General features: G+C 40.9%; 1 protein-coding gene across 4 annotated transcripts in view; it reads right to left on the reverse strand.

The window, feature by feature from the left end:
- LOC134870015 (synaptotagmin-2-like) overlaps positions 1–17,431 on the reverse strand; it is a 57,972-nt gene that overhangs the window by 22,750 nt on the left and 17,791 nt on the right. For 3 of the 4 annotated variants that reach the window (XM_063892126.1, XM_063892283.1, XM_063892046.1), the window contains exon 3: positions 8,738–8,804. The gene's annotated coding sequence lies outside the window, so the exon portion shown is untranslated. Of the gene's footprint in view, positions 1–3,056; positions 3,284–8,737; positions 8,805–17,431 lie in introns of those variants that run through there. The other variant, XM_063892211.1, reaches the window with a different exon arrangement.

The raw sequence follows: 17,431 nt of genomic DNA on the forward strand, positions 1-17,431 counted from the left end.
GCTGCTACAGGGATCATTTACAGCCAGTTGCCATACATCCTCCCTCTCCCCCCTCAGCACAACCCCTTTCCCCGTCCCCTGATAGGTCGATTAATCATTCTGTCACAGAGATAGTGACCCAATCTGCATGTAAGGCTGTGTGGAGAAACTGTGAAAGAGGAGAGGGCTTCTGCAGCACTGCAGATAGGCCGCATCTACTGACAGTTTTGAGAAGGAAGACATGTAGGGACGAAATATCTTGAGTAAGTAAAACATATCTTCAAATGAATAGTTTGGGAGGTATGCTTGTTCACTTTCAAGTTGAGACTTTGATAAGAAGATAGATATCACTTTTATGTCTGCCAATGATATACTTAGCTAAAACCAGATACCAGTTAGCATAGCTTAGCATAAACTATGAAAACAAAGGGAAACCGTTAGCTTGGCTCTGTTCAAAGGAAAAGTCCCTTTAAATCTCTGTATTTAACACGTCTAATAGCAATTCCTTAATCCTGGGCAAATAAAAATACAATTCACCATTTATATGTAGCAGATTATTTTTGATGGGGCATGAGCTGTTGCCAGGCAACCAGTTGAGACTCCAGGAAGTTGCCATGACATGTGACCCCTTTAAAACAGATGTTTCTCACTTTTACACTTAGGATTTAACCTGATAATACAACCAAGATAAAATATGTTAGGTAGTGATCCTAGGTGTTGCTGGTTGGTTATTGTTGGGGGAGCCATGCTTACTGTTCCCCCGTGCTTTTTAGGCTTGTGCTAAGCTAAGCTAACTGGCAGCTAGTGGCAAAGAAATAATAATAGTATCTCATTTCTCATCTATATAAAGCAATTGAGTGTATTTTCAAAAATGTCAAACTGTTCATTTAAACCAAGTAATGAACAGATCTTCAACTTTCCATGACGGGAATCTTAAATTCAAATGTTTTGCTGCAACATCGTAGGCTTTACACAACACATCCTCAGTATGATGAAACACAGTGAAAACTTGTTTCTCCACAGCAAAGTGTTACCCTGCTCTATAGGACGCTCTCTGTGACCATCACAAATCCTCTCCTCCAAGAGGCTAGATGGTGCAAAAAAAAAAATGTTGCTAGAGGTCTCAAACAAAATTGGCATGTTTTTCTCCCTCTGAAGATTAAGGAGTGGTGAAAATGTCCCATCAGCGCAGCAGGAAGCTGTGACTGGTGACAGCGTCTGACCGTTTAACACCAAAGCTCTCTGCCGTCGGTTGCCATCAAATGGACTGAGGCCAGGACTGGGAAGGCAAACCTCTCTCCTGGAGTGAGATGCTGACTGCGCCTGAGCAATACCAATCATAGTTGTGTTAATGTGTCAGAGAGACAAAATGACTGACTCATTTTCCGAGTCCAATATGGGTGGCTTTGTCATTTTGAACATGCTTCTGCTTGTGGACTACTTTAAAGTAAAAGCAGATAAAGAAACATGTCAACCTAATGAAGCACCAGGAAGTTAAAAAAACAAAGGTTATGTGGGTGCAAAAGGGCACAGCCACTCAAGTAAGACACTCTGGGAGGCTGCACCGAATCCTTTCTTCTTTGAGCAGTTCTCAGCAATCGGGCACCAGCTGCCTTCTTGCAGGGAGCCAAAAGGAAAAAAAGAAATAAGATTGGTGAACTTCAAAGCCTCCTCTCAGTTTTTCTGGTTATGTATGAGAGACTCGGAGAGTATTTCTCAGTGTGACAGCCAATGGGAGCGGCAGCCTGAGGTACGGACTTAATGAGCCTGCCTGAATGTTTTAGAGCCTGACAAAAACCGAACCTTCAAAGCTTTTTTCGGTATCAAATAGTCTCCTGCACTTTGGATATTTGAGGAGTAAACATGTAGGCAGTCATTGTATATATACCCAGCTGTATGTGTCTTCACATCCTCCACACTTTGTTTGTTTACTTTACTCCTGAAACCTGAGTGATCATGTGACAGCGCCAAACACAAGCCATTGACTGTAATAATGATAATTACAACTCGAGAGACCCCGGGGAGAGACTAAACCAGGTTCATATTTCAAGACGTTACCTCAGGACGGAATAATTATATTTATGCATAATGTGAGAATTGTGTTATATTTGGACTTGTTTTGGCTAAAAACCTCAGGTGCCCAGTCATAAAATACCCTATCTATTTTTAGTCAGTCTGTTAAAATGAATGTGAATTTAATGTATTATAATGAAAACTCTGTTGTGTTAATGATGAGCCTGATGCACACCCACAAGAGCCAGCAATAGGTTTATTAGTAAGACGTATAGAAGCCCAAGATAGGTTTTGTCCTTGGTACTGTCACCTCAGTGCTGCCTGTGCTATATGTCCCATGAGAGACAGCAGAAAAAAAGAGCATCCTGCAGCACTTTATAAAATCCCCACCCTCCACTCTCCATACTCCTCAGCACAACTGTCAGCCTCTTTTTATGTCTGACTTATCACTCTCAAAAGATACAGACAACCGTAGCATGAGTCTGTTTTGTGACATTTTATTATAATGCATTACACCTGAGGTGTATTAATGTGATGTACTATTTATTTGGCTCCAGTTGTTTGTTTTTTACGTGTTCAGGGAGGTTTGCAAAAGACGCCAGAGTACCTACAGGGGTAAGCAGAGCATCTGTCAGCAGGGCAGCCTCCTGGACAATCTCCAGGAAAGAGGTACTACACCCACCAGGCGAGCTAAATGAGGCATGATCAATGAGAATAATTTGATCCAGAGCTACATCCCCCTAAATCTAAAACCAGTGCCTGGTGAGGAATCATAACGGATTGCAAAGTAAATAGGTGAAGACAAGGTCCACAGCTGGATCCTAGTGCAGATCAGGACACAGTATTCCCTTCACGAGGCTTATGAATCAGCTTAGAGTAAACTTTGGACCACATGCGCCAGAGAGCAACATGCACACAGCACCATGGTAAAACCGACACAAGCTATTTAGATACAGCATGTTAAAACTACATTCGGCACATCCAGCCTGTAATGCCTAGAAGTCTAGATTCCTCAAAGGAAGTGTTGAAGCGATGCTGTGAAGAGAGTTGAAATACGCCCTTACCAGCACTTCTGAAATCCTGTAATCCTGTTCTCCACAAAAGGCTAACCCATTCACCGAAGAGGCACTTAGGGTTAATGCAACAATGCCTTAATAACGTCCCTCCACCGCTCTCCCATTCGCACCAGAAACTGCAGTCCTCCTCGCACTGTTTCCACTGCAGCACTACTTGTTCTCACACACACACGTACACACACGCTCACTCACTCATTCTCTTGGTGACTACCCCCACCTCGGTTTCTCTCAATCCCCTCCTCCTCTCCCTCTTTCCACTCTTTCTATCTCTGTCACTGAAAGGATCCCCCTCCCCTCCCCTTTTTCCCCCTCTCCCGCTTTCTCTCGATCTTCCATCTCTCCGTCCACTCCAGCTCTCACTACTCGGCCGGCTGATTTGTGATGCTGCTCACAAGGTGCTGTATGCAGCAATCTGTCCCCCGGTCCAATGCATAAGAGCAATCCAAAAGCATCCATATGCTCTGCTGTCCGACCGGCACCCACACCCTCGAACATACAGCACAGCTGCTAGGGGACTCCACACTGCTCAGATATGTCCCTGAGCTGCAACTGCATAAAACAAGAGTGAATGTAAATAAGTCATCAAAGAGAAAAATGACTTACTGTACTAGATATTAAGACAAAGGCAGGAAAAAGCCTTGCATTTGCTGTGTGCTTACCGCAGCAATACTGTGCTGCTGAGTGTCTTTCTCCCTTGCCATCTCTGTTCATTTATCTGAATTATGTCTCTGGACTTGCACTACTCCTTCTGTCATCAAGGAAGATTTTAATCCTACGACAGCAGTAGGAAGACTAGCAGAGTATGGCGTATAGCGCTGTATAAATATTTGGTAGTCTTTGGTATGATCCAAAAACCTTTTGCTGACCTCACACTGCTTTATATAAGCAAACGGAGCTGGGTAAAAGGGCTTTTTTGAGGATGCTCATGTGTAAATAATCTCAAAAAAGGCTTAAAAAATAAATAAATCTTAGTAAAAATACTGCAGAAGTGTCAGCACCCAGACCCTTAACCTCACATTGCTTTTCCCCTTTGGAGTGTGCATTTTTAGGGTGTAAATCTGGTGATGAGATGTGACGCACTTCTTTTGCTTTACACCAACGCTGACCCAGACGGTTTACGGCCCTTTGGGTATTACTGTGTGACACAGAGAATTATCATTGTCCCCTAAGTGAATCACCCTCCTTGCTGGCCAGCAATGAGCACTTGAACAAGAAATCAATAAAATCTCAATCAAAAAAGAGAAAATGGAAGGGAGAGAGGAAAAGAGAGAGGGCTGGCTTTTAGTAATTTCAATACATACAATGAGAGAGAGAGAGAGAGAGAGAGAGAGGAATATAATTTGTTTTACTGTCTGTGGAAACACCATTTCTCAGCAGCAGTACATGGCCGCTGGTTTTGAATTAGAAGTGATCTGGTAATTATAGAGGAGGTCATGCTGTACCAATAAAACCCACATGAAGAAAGATGACACAATCACATCACCCGACACCTTGATATCTTCACTTTTGGGTGCAGGTTGATTAAGTGTACAAACTTTAAGTGATATTTACAAGTGGAGTCTGCGAGGATGGTATTGTTTTACCTACTGTATTGGGAAGTACCAGAGAGGCCATTTTGAGTTATTGTCAGGTGTTATATATATATATCTCTGGACGAAGTCCGTGTCACAACTCGACAGATGTGTAGTTGAGAACAAAATGAAGGTTGAGTTAAAAGATGGCCGAGGTCCAAACAAGGGGGCGTATAGGGGTCATTGGCACTCGATTACTCTTTGGTGTGAAGAAATAAATCAAATGCTGTCGTATTTCTGGGCAGACGTTGCTCAGACAGTGGAGACTTGTCTTGGAGACCATAGGGTTGCAGGGTCAATTATCCCCAAGAATCTGTAGTGCCACTGTGCAAACTGGGTCTCGCTGAAATGTACTTGAGCCAGTCAACAAACTCGTTACTGCTCGTGGCACCTTATGCTCAGCCCATCGCTCCTTTAATACATGTGTATAGCTCCTGTCTGTGCATGTTTGTGTAATTTGTGCCTATATATGTGTTAAGTGTTAAATAACACCAAAGTGAAAATGACATTCCCTCTTGGATGTCTTCTTATTTCCACCTTATCTGGCGTCTCAGCTGGTGTAATCCCACCACAAGATGGTCTCTAGTTATCAAACATGTGTTAGTCTGTTTCTCTATACTTTCTGACTTTATTTCCCTTTCATTTTATCCCTATGATGGCAGACATCTTGATGATTAATATGTAGATACACTTTTAAAAAGGCTAACTACTTTCCGGTGCATTGTTGTTATTGGTAAATACTACATAAAAAGAAGTAAATGGTTAATTTGTTTAGGAGTAATTCCAACTGCAGAATGAAGCTTGTGGTTAACTAAACCAATGTTGTTTATCTAATAATATGATATCATAATCAACCAGTGGCTACAGGGACAATACTTATAGCAGGATCAATTGTATGTTGGTTTTAGTCTATTCATTTGTCATACTCTGGAAAACTCAGAGTATCACCTTTAAGTTCGCAAAGATACAACCAAACCTGGAGGTGGATGATTCTTCTCCTCCTGCTGCTCTCCGCCTCCATATTGTTTTGAGAAGGGTAAAAGTAAAATGGCAGCCTTCCAATGTGATTTGGACTAAACAAAGGCAGCTTATATTCCTTCCACATCAAAAATGCGGTATGACATTTAGGCCTTGCCATTGAAACCATGACAGCTAGTCAAGCCTGAATTCCTCAGTGGTTTTTCCACAATGTGTGAGATCTCTTACAGGCCAGTGCATGAAACCCAGGAAGGTCTGATTCAGTGTCTGAGTAGGAACAGGATATTGATCCAACAAAGATTCATAGCATGCTGGGTTAACCCATGGTGTGCAACACTGGCAACTCTCCCATGAGATATAAAACACATCAACATAGTGATTTGTATTAACGGATGAGAAATCTAAAAGGTTCTCATCATAGTTTTCTACTGCTGACTATTGCTGCTAAAGAAAACACCAAATGCAGTAATGAACAAGTAATTTCATCGAGTGTGTAGTAAGAGAAAGCTAAAAAAAAACCTTCACCAGACCTTACTTTGAACTAAACAGGCCAAGTCTCCAGAGAGATTCAGTGCAACTTCGAATACATATTTAATAAGGCGTGTGTGTGTTTTGGAGACTAACGGCATGGAGCTGGCAGCCGTGTATTAAAGCCTTTCAGTCAATGACTATGGGAAGCCATTAAAATGCATCGCCCAACCCAGGCTTTCCTACAAAAAATGTGAAGCCATGTTTTTTTTCTGGACAATGAGCAAAGGCACATGGCTGTGTTTAAACAAGATCACTGTTATTCAGACCCGCTCTGAGATAATCAGCAAAACCTCGACAGGAAAACTGTGGTGCTTCTATGAGGGTGATGAGATGAGAAACAGCACACATCCAGCAACAATCACATCTAGTGCTTCCTTTTATCGAATGGGGTCTTATGATTTATGTTTGCGGTGGCCTTAAACATGAAGCAGTGAAGCGTTGTAGCCGCTTTCTCGATCTTCAAATCTTTATAGCAAATGCTGCCTTCATGTATGTGTGGTAAATGTACAGTGTTGTGGCTGACAGCCAGGGATTAGATCTGGTTCTGTGTCTGTATGGGATGTGCTGCAGATGTGAGGAGGAGCAAGAATGCAATACTGTGTGTTTCATTTTGGTGGCCAATTTTAGATCTGGTAGAGTGAGAGGTAAACCCCTCTGCCGGAGCTATGTTTCTATAATCTGCTGCCCAGAAGCTGGGACACTGTGTGGTATTATATCTGAAGATTGAAGAAGTACTGCAGGAGAAAATGCCAATTTAAGACTCAATGGCAACTTCTTAGATGATATGTTTCAGAAACAACTTTGTTTTCAAAGATTGTACAAATCAATGCTCACAATTGTTCTACAATATACAATCTGGTGACTGCACATACAAGTCATCCACGCAACAATATTTATAATAAGTATAAGCCTTTTTTGACGAGATGGAACAATTCATTATCATTCGACAAAACAAATGGGTTTGGAATAAATACATTTTACTTTTTCATGCAGACTTTATCGAATGATTTTGTGCAAATGTCTGTACACAATATTCAAAGCTTCTATGATCGATATGTTATTCTGTGAGCATTGGATCAATTGGAAACATAGCTTTCTGAACCGTTCAGCATATTGGTTTGGATTTGGTTTCCTCCTATCATCAGTTTTTAAGCCAAACTACACCATTTATTCGTCAATAAACAGCAGACAAGTTAGCGTCTCCCTTGTGAAAATAGTGGAGCCTTTAGCAGCAGCTCAGGGGGATAATATTACTCTCAGGAGTTGTTGGAGACCAAAAGCAGAGCTAAAATATCGGTTATACTTTTATCCATGGCAGGAAACACAACAACAAATAAATGACAATGATGTTTCTTTGTTTTGGTTGCACCAAGTGGCCAAATATCATCAGTTGAATTAAAACAATTCCAAATAATAAAACATTTGTCTTTCAATTAATTATGTTAAGCTCATCCTAATAATATCGATTTCTTTCCCATATTCAACTGTGGTGCTTCACTTAAAACAAAAGAAAAGAAACATGTATGCACATTTCTCCAGCTGCTCTGGGGAAAAAAATCATTATACATTGTGTGAAAGCTAAAACCTCTCTTGGTGCTGCTGCATATTCAAACAACTAATCGAGAACCACCAGTCCCCGGGGTATGAATCCTCATTCAGTAGATGTTGAGCTGATCAATGTTAATACTGATGAGACCGACACAGGGCAGTGAGGGCTGAAGAATGGCAGATGGCCGTAGGAACAGAGACGGTATAAAAGTGGCGGCCAGTAACCGTCCTTCAAGGCGTGGCAGTTGTCCGCTGGGGTTTATTAGCTCTCAGTAGCCTCTGAGGCACCGGAGCCTGCATCACTCATGGAAATGACTCTGATTAATCAGCTGAGTGCTGGACTGTTCATGGTATGCTGGAGACCTGACCAATACGACAGTAAATCACGCGTGTTCACAGTGGGCTGCACCTTCATCCAAACCACGCCTTTCCTGCTCTCTACACACTGCAGTGGCCTTCACCCCCCCCCCCCTCTCTGGCACATGCAGAGCTTTTTCTAAGAACAGATGGGAGAGTGGGGGAAACCCAACACAAGACGATTCATGCTGACATCTAGTGGAGTCCAAAACATGTGACTTTGCATGTCTATTTTAATACATATATTGTTACAATGTTTATCCTAAAAAAAAATCTAGATTGTTCAGGAGGAATTCATACCTACAAGGTAATTGATGACAATCAACAATAGACATTTGCCTTTCAGCCGGATTAGGGTTTCACCAGAGTGTTATATTACTGGACAGTTTGAGAAAGCATCCAGTCATAGACAGCCTGCCATCTGGGCCATGCCTTCCGTGGACAGTAAGGACACTGTGGAGGACAAGGAGTGGGTGATATTTCTGAGAGCGGCAGAGGATGGAGGCATCTAACAATGTGCAGTGATCTGTCTCCTCTTAAAGAGGACGGTCACAGCAATGACAGTGGACTGCTCTGATGGAGTGGAGAGTCTCCTCCTCTGTCCTTCCTTCACAACCTTTAGATTCCCAGAATTGGTTTTGAGCCTCGACCCGCACCAAACATCTTTCCTGACGGGATACTTACAGCCAAATCTTGATTCCTTGAAAGTGGCGGGAGGTAATCACTGTGAGGATGTTGTCAATCAGAAACCCTGAAAGACAAACACAATGTGAAGTCAGAGGCACAGTTCACCCTTTGAGTCAAACAAACATCTGTTCTGTATTCCTTGAAGAAATCTGGCAAATGTAACTTCAAACATTTGAAGGTCAATCCGGTCTGAAAAATAAAATGTATATTATTCAACGGATTTGAAGGCGGTGTATATTTGAATACACTCATGACGTTAAATCACACACAGTCTTGAATAAAAGTCTGAAAAATGAAACTTTAAAATTCCCCACTGCAGAAAGTTATTACACCCAAAAATCATTTTGAGGCAAGAGTAGAATATTGATAGCTGTCTCCCTCTCACATAAACACTCCGAAGCCAAGCAGTTTTGATCCTCAAGCTGCAGGGTGAATGAATAATGACTGAAACCTATCCGTTGCACATTACGGCTCACCAGTTATTGAATAAATTCATTGTCATAACCGTAGGACCAATGTCTGTCTCTTTGAAAACTGGCTGTGTCAGCGTGCTATACATAAAACAGCCTTCTGATCCAAGACACAAAATTCAATCTTAGTTAGTAATGAGAGTTTTGAATTCACTTTTTTCCTGAAAGATTTTGTCTTTTATTTTGAAGCTTTCCCAGATAGCTCTAGAGTATTATTTAGAAAAAAAGAGCCATATCTATCCTTCATCCATATACACAACTCAAAAATAAAGGCATGGTTTGCTTATTTTATCTCTTGCCAGGAGTTATATAGAAAATATACACACTGTCATGTATGTTAGATATGAAGATACAGCCCAGGATATGGTTAGCTTAGCATAAAGACTGGAAACAGGAGGAAAATAGTTAACTTAGCTCTGTCTAAAGCAGGGGTGGCCAACCAGTCAGAGGTTAAGAGCCAATCATCGTACTGTGTTACGGCAAAGAGCCACATCATACACACAGGCCCGGTGTATGTACCCCACCTATCTCTTTCTCTGCTTCTCTCAGCCTTTCTGTGTGCTCCCTCAATCTCTTCCTCTATGTGCCCCTCTCTATCTCTCACACATACAAAATGAAAATCTAAAATGTACAATAATTGACACACAGACACACACACTCAAAGACACACCCTCCCATAGACAGACACACCGTCACACAGACAGACACACATACCTCTGCTCAGCCAGATTTCTTGTAAATGTCACCATGATATTGACAGAAATGGACTTACACCTCTCCTACCAGTATTAACACTAAATGAAGTAGGCCTATTAAGATTAAAGGAATATTTAAATGTTTGTATTTAAAATAAACCCATGACTAATGTTGGTTAAACACTGCTTCATGACAGTTTTAAAAAAATAAATGCAAATAAATTAACTGTATTTTAGTTCATTTTCCTCATGATAACTATCTCCACTTGTACCTAAAAGCTCTGCTTACAGAGGTGCACTTCGGGAGTCCTTCTGTGTCAGTTACCAGCTTTCCGTGAGCAGGCCTTCTCGCACACATCTACAACTGCAAAGTGTTACCGTTTTGATTTCACAAACTTATATTGAGTTATTACGGTTTTATCTGAGTTTTGTTTTTGCCGTTAAGAAGCAGATCTTTCCCTTCAATGTCACATCCTGAGTGCAGGAAAGCCCGCCTCTGGTACTGCAGGATCTGCATTCTGGTTGGCTAAAGAAGAACTCTGTGTAACGATTGGCCTGAAACTTGAGTGTTTTTAACACTTTGTGAATTGGGATACATATGTTCAAAAAACCCCACATAATTAAAATGCAATATGAACTGAGGAGCTGCATGAGACTGGGAAAAGAGCCACATGCGGCTCGAGAGCCGCGGGTTGGCCCTGGTCTAAAGGAAACAAATCTGCCTACCTGCACTGCTAAAGCTACTAAATTAACACAACATATCATATTTGTTTAACCAATATAGAAACCAAAGACAAATTGACAAGTTGTGGATTTACTGAGGGTTATCTCTTCTTGTGCAGGTGCAGAAGCCGCTAATAGTGACTAAATTAAGCTAACGCTCTCTGCAATACAGATGCTAAAGCCGCATTTCCCCCAAACTCTTCCCTTAAGGTATAACAATCAGCAAGTCATTTTCTCAACAGCACACCCTAACTAGCACCAATCGACTGTGCTATCTGATATGGTTGCAAATCACCACGTGCTGACAAGAGAATTTAACAACTTACATGATCAGTCAAATTCAGTCCCGACTCTTATGCAGACCTTTGAGGATATATGACTTGTGGCCCAATTTCCTTCTTCTATTTTGGCAAAACAATCAATTTCATGATTCACTGGACTTAATTGCCTTATTGTAATTGTATCATGAAAGACATCCACAGGGAGAGATAACCAACTTCAATTTGTGCACTTCAGTGAAGGAAAACAGTTCACATAATTCTGCCCCCCCCAGCATTTCCTCTGTGAATTTAACGTATTATATAGAAAACATACAAAAAAACTTTTCATTTTCCTATTGAAATTGCTTTTTAACTATGTCAGACCCTTGGGATCGATCCATCCTTAAATCCTGCTAATGCCACAACATCTATGATGAAAATGAGCATTGTTAAAAGAAATCTTTCTCTACATACGCCACGATCGTGACCTTTGAATCTCACACTGAAAAAAAGCACTTCTACACAAGATGGCTGATGAAGATTATCATTGCACTAAAGGATGATCTCATGGTACATATATGAGGGTAAGAGTGGGCATCTCTTTAGGTTCCTGCACAGTAAAATACCTGCAGTCCTTATAGAAACACTATGAAACTGTCAGAGTGAGTTGTTTGCGGCCAGTTGAGGAGCCACAGTGACAGGGAGGAGAAAAGCCCTGCCTCACACTGCAGCACTCCAAGAGAACAAGTGGCATTTCATTTCATGTCAAACAGAAAGGTCAAACGACAAGGACTGAATTCAAATTAGAGAAAAAACCAAAAACATTCAATCAAATCTGATTCGAAACTGAAACATAAAACTGCTGTCCTATTAAACGCATAGCATAATGTCAAGGCAGGAATAAATGTTTTACTGTAAGGACACATTTAAGGTCAAATCTCACTCCAAAAAAGGAGGAAATGTTGAAATATCATAAATGGGCAAGCTGACAGGTGCGACTGGCCCTGATGTGCAGATTCTCAGATACAATCACGTTAAAGGGAATTGCCTCTTGGTGAACATAATTGGATCTTTCCCACACCTATTTGTGTCCCCAAGGGAGCACACTATGCAGAGGGGAAAATGAAAAGGTATTTAATGAAGACTCTTTTCTTTGGTGTTTATTACAAGTCCACATCAGTGAGCCATGCAGGTGGTGGACGGAGTCATATCAAAATGAGCATTGATAGGCAAATTCATCCAATGTCAGGATGTAGGGGTCACCGGATGTGAAATAATTACCTGACTTTAAGATGATTTTTTGAAAGACTAAAATAACAAGCCTAAATGCTATAATCAAGTACAAATATGCTCCTGACCTATTGTGATTTGTGATCTTGAACTTAAATTGAATTTATCCTATATGAAAACACCATTTTTGTAATTTCTCAAGAGAGATTTCGTGTAATTCTGTCCTCTCCTTCTAACTGGTTTGAAGTAGGCGGGGCTTAGCAGTTCTGCGCACGAATCAGAATTCAGCAACATTTGGATGAGAGTCAGATGTCAGCTGGCAAGTAGTTTGGTCCCCATCAATCAACACTGATTTAAATGCACCCACACAGTCGTGACAAAGAAGATTTTGCATATACTGTATGACTCTCAACATCATTGATGTCTTGATTGTTGCCTCTCGGGGGCTTTAAGGCTTCATTACAGTTAAATAAACCATGCACAGTTTTCTGATCTGATTGGCAATAATGATGGCTGCTGGAATTGTGTGAAAATGTGTTAAAATCTGAGACCATTAAATGTCATCTCCAAAAAAACATTGTTATCAAAGTTTCTTGTCACTAAATTCTTCTTTTCCTTTTTCATTTTCTCCCTTCTGTTCCTCAACATTCTGGTTAAAATTAAATCCCCAAAGTGTTGTTGAAGCTGTCGGTGCCTGTGTTTTATTGAGTCACTGATTAAAAAAGTCCACAGTAAGACACTTGAAATAAAGCTCTTTCTTACATTCCTAGTTACTGAAATCGCACTTCTGTCCAAGTGAAAAGGACATTCTCTGATTTATGTTCCTTTTTATTCCCCAATGGTTATCTGTTTGATGAAGAGGGCCATGTAGTGAAAACGTCACTCAGCACCAAACTACAGAGCCTTTCCATTCTCTAACCAGATTACTGTGCAGCTTCTCAGACAGTACTTGAATTGCAGAGCCCCCGAGGATGCCATGCTTTCTTTCTTTCTCTCTCTCTCACAGACTCTGGTTTGTCTGTCTCTAAGACACGTGGCTCTACATGACTGTTGCTCAGTCGTGGGAGGGGGGGGGATTCATGTGGGGCAAAGGGAGCCTACAGGAGACTTGGGGGCGCTCTCAGCTGCCCTGCACTCTCCAGAGCGTGACGTATGAACACTGGAAGATGTGCATGTGTGTAGCGAGGAGCTTTCTACGCAGGAGATCTGGCCCAAATTTAATCCGTCTATTGTGAAGATTGAGGGTTAGAGAAAAAAAAGGGCTGTGCCTGCTGAAATCCCACTGACAGTACTGCAATGCAGGGGTTTAACATAGAGCCAGAAGGCAGGCGTACACATTAAAGAAGTGGCCCTCTGATTACACACAATGCACACATTTTTTTGCACAATACACACGGATGCACGGATGCATGCACACACACAAAAGCCCATTTGATCTGAGATACCTGCATAAAGAGTTGCTGAGAGGCAGGAAGAAGTGATTTCAACGTCATGAAATCCTGCAACGCCTACATGGGTTTTATAAAGCCGCTCTTCTCTAAGCTTGGTCACGTGTTTTATCTCAGTGCCCAGGTAGGTCAAGGTTTTGCATCTCTGAAAGGAGAGTCATCATGACTAAGAAACCAAATGTGAGGAGTGGAAAGAGAGAAGAGAGTTCTTCTTATATTAATAATTCATTCATCAGGACTGTGTGGGTGTGGGCTGATGTGGGTGTGGATGTATCTTGATTGTTGCTAGAAGGAATGTGCACGAAGATGTTATCATTTTGGAAGAATATATTGTGTCCATGTATAATCCCATCACCCACAGTAGAGAGCTTACTGAGAAAATAGGGCCTTTAAAGGTTTCTCAGATTAAAGCTTGAAAGGTTTCACCAATGCACCGAAATATAAATCGAGATGGAAGCTGGGGGGGTTTTGTGTTTACTGTCCATTTAGTTTCCCAGAATGAGAGAGGTGAAGAGCGTGCTGGGTGGTTGCGTACATGACAGATTGCTGACTGTGGGAGTCTTTTACAGTCAGCAGAAACATGCAATTGATGACACTTTGGCTTCTTCACGCTCTGATACAGCCAGTACAGAAACAAGAGGGAGAAACAGTGCTGTCAATCAAAAACACTTCTTACTTTAAAAGTTCATTCGAATATAAAACTGAATCTCAACATTTGTGAGGATTTAAACAAAGAACATGTCATTTCTGCCACTATGGGTCTTTCAATGGTGACAATATGACCATGGGAGGTGTTGGCTTCATTGTTCAATAAAACACCATGGCTAATGAAGGTCTATCTGATGTGACAGAGGCATAAATCATGTGCATGTCTTATGTAATGTATTCAAGTGTAATTAACCTTATGTGAAATAGCCCAAAGTATTATTATTTCCCGTGAAATTAACTTAGCATAAGATGAGTTGACTAGCCATACAGCCACTGGAGCTAATACTTGCAAATTAAATCTTGGGTTAGCCAAGCCAAACGTGGATATAACAACCATACTACAAATAATTGTATGTGTCATCTGGTGTTACCCACAAATTATGGCAACTAGAGAAGATAGACGCAATTGACAGGCGACTAAATTAAATGTGTCTTTAATCCTTCAAATTGCAGATAAATAACTTCTATTCCTGTTAATGTGCAGGTTTTGTGAGTTTATCATAGCTGATGCAGTTGATTCATATTAATGATGATCCATAAAATGCCCCTCTCAGCCCGGGGCAAAGCCTCTGCTCTCCCCTGCCCGGACACGCTGTGCCCATCGCTGCTTTATTGGTGAGCCCACCACCATCATTCTGACATAATGTTGCTCTTAAAAGAATATTAATCATTCAAAATGACTTCCTCAGTTGAACCATCTGTTGTTAGCAGCAACCCGTACTGGACGAAAGACATTGCAGCAAACTGACATCCATAATTTTGATCTTTATCCATCAAATAATGACCAACACCTTTGATCTACTTAACAAATACGCTGTTTAGGACTTCATCTTTAATCCTTTAATCACAGCCTTTTTGTAGTTGTTTCCTGGAGATGTAGTAGATTTGTTTGATCAGTTCAATGCTAATCAAGCTAGATGCTATGCTACATAGGCTAATACGACATTCTTAGATTAATTAACGTTGGGCTAACTGTGCTACATTTTCTGTCTTTGTTTTCACTATTTTGACTTTATGTTTACTATATGACTGTTCTGCTCTCAATGGAGACTAAAGGTTGATTCTTTACCTGTGGTTATTTTGTGAGACTTTGTGTTTCCTCTTCGGAATCTCATTCTTACAAAATCTTTGCTCTAAAAGACCATGGCTCACCGGGGGCCTGATCAATCTTTCCTTGTAAAATGTTACCATCAAAACTAATCACACTTGCAACAATAAGAATTTGCAACAATTATTCAATAAAATGTTTGAATACAATTGCAAGCTCATTCTTTAGAGACAATAATTGGATTAAAAATCATTGTCTATTTGATTGAGTATCCTTTTAGCAAAATGTTAAGAGAATTAGAGTGTCCTTTGGTAACATGGTGTACGTGTCTTAGGTTTTTACTGCGAATGGGATATTTGTCGTCTCGATTTGGAATACAGAGCACTCCATGTTTTTGTTTGATAATCCTCATAAGTATAGGCGCAACTCATAACCCTCGACTGCACTACTGGTGTACGTTTTGAAATGACGTCCTGTCTGCGTTTATGGCGTTATTTTGTTCACAGCTTCACAGTTGCTTCCAGTAAAAATCTTTAAAGGCCGTGTCCTGCATTCAACCTTTAATGGAAGTGTTTTTAGCTCTCTGCCCTGCACCCACACTACAAACACAGAGAGGTCAGACAAAGGACTGTGATCCCCTTTAGCTGAGATCCAACCCTGATGATCTTGCATTAAGCCCGGCAGATATCATATTCAATTTAGGAGAACAGGAGCAAACAACTGTGTTGGGCTACAGATCTATCAGCTAAATTTAAAATGGCTGCATCAAATCAATTTCAATGTCCTGCCTGGCAGCAGTTAAAAAATAATTGCTCCATCAGCCTCATGACACAGCATTAACACCAATGAGAAAAATGTATCCTTTGCAACCTTTATTTTTTTAGTCTCTTTTAGGAAACAATGATGCGTATTCATTTACTTGAAGCACAAGCTATTCTTTCCAAGCTACTGTCCATAAATCCTGGTGAAGAGCGCCTATTCTCCCCCCAGGCTACCTGCTTCACCGAGAGACCAGACCTGTGTTTATGTGCAGAAATAAGGCAATTTATCATCCAGTCCCAGAGAAATGGTCAACGGCAGGGACAAACCAGTTTACAATTCCAGATTAATTGCTTCCCTCCTTGCCTATACCCGGTGAATGAAACATAACCCTACAAACCACACAAGACAGGGAGAGAGATTAAATATTGTTACGTGATAATGACATATATATAATTTCACTTTCTGCTATTGATCATTAACATTTCGCATAGATCCAAACGATTGATTGACCTAATTGTGCTATACATGGTTTGAGTTAACAGCCTATTATCATCATGGGTTGACTCTTATAGAAGAGGACAATCTGTACGAAGACAAATGGAGAAGGGGAGACACATTCAAAGGGCCTGCAGACCTTAATATCTCTGAATTACAAGCGTTCTGAGAGTAGTGTGGCTGGGGAAAAGCAACAAACTCCCCACGGGACCATCAACTCTTATGTCAGATGGGTTTTAGTGATGTAGCGGCTTCTTTAGGACATGGCCTCTCAACAGAACAACCCACGATACCTGTCAAATTACCAATAGCTGAAAGAAAGGATCAATTATCAAGTGATTTCTGATCAAAACCAATGCAACAATTCTTATGTAACCAGATATGTTATGAGGGAATTTAAAATGTAGATGTCTTAAATGCCTGAGAATGAGTGCAGTCTCGCAATATTACATTTGTCAGAGGAGGCTCTTTTTCACTCCTACTCATGCGGTCAAAGGTATTGTAGGACAAACGATGGACAAGCCGCAAGTGCCAAAGAGAGTGGCGGCTCAAGGGGATCATTCACCTTCACATCGACAGTGAACTCCATTACGAGGCAGGCCCAAATTTTGGAAACCACTGTGCCATTAGTCAAACACAGATTGGGTGTGACAGCTAACCCCTCATGATGATATCATTTGCACCACATAAAAACTGAGTGTTGTTGCTGCATAATCATTGTGTGCTCACATCAGTCTCACTGCACAGTTATAGCCTGTAAAACCAAGCAAGGACAACTTTCTGCGTATCTTTTATACAAAATCACTTTTAAACACCTTATAAATTGAGTTAACTGCGAAAATCTGACAAGTA

This window comes from Eleginops maclovinus, chromosome 1, assembly GCF_036324505.1.
Source record: "Eleginops maclovinus isolate JMC-PN-2008 ecotype Puerto Natales chromosome 1, JC_Emac_rtc_rv5, whole genome shotgun sequence".
In the NCBI taxonomy this organism is placed as follows: domain Eukaryota; kingdom Metazoa; phylum Chordata; class Actinopteri; order Perciformes; family Eleginopidae; genus Eleginops; species Eleginops maclovinus.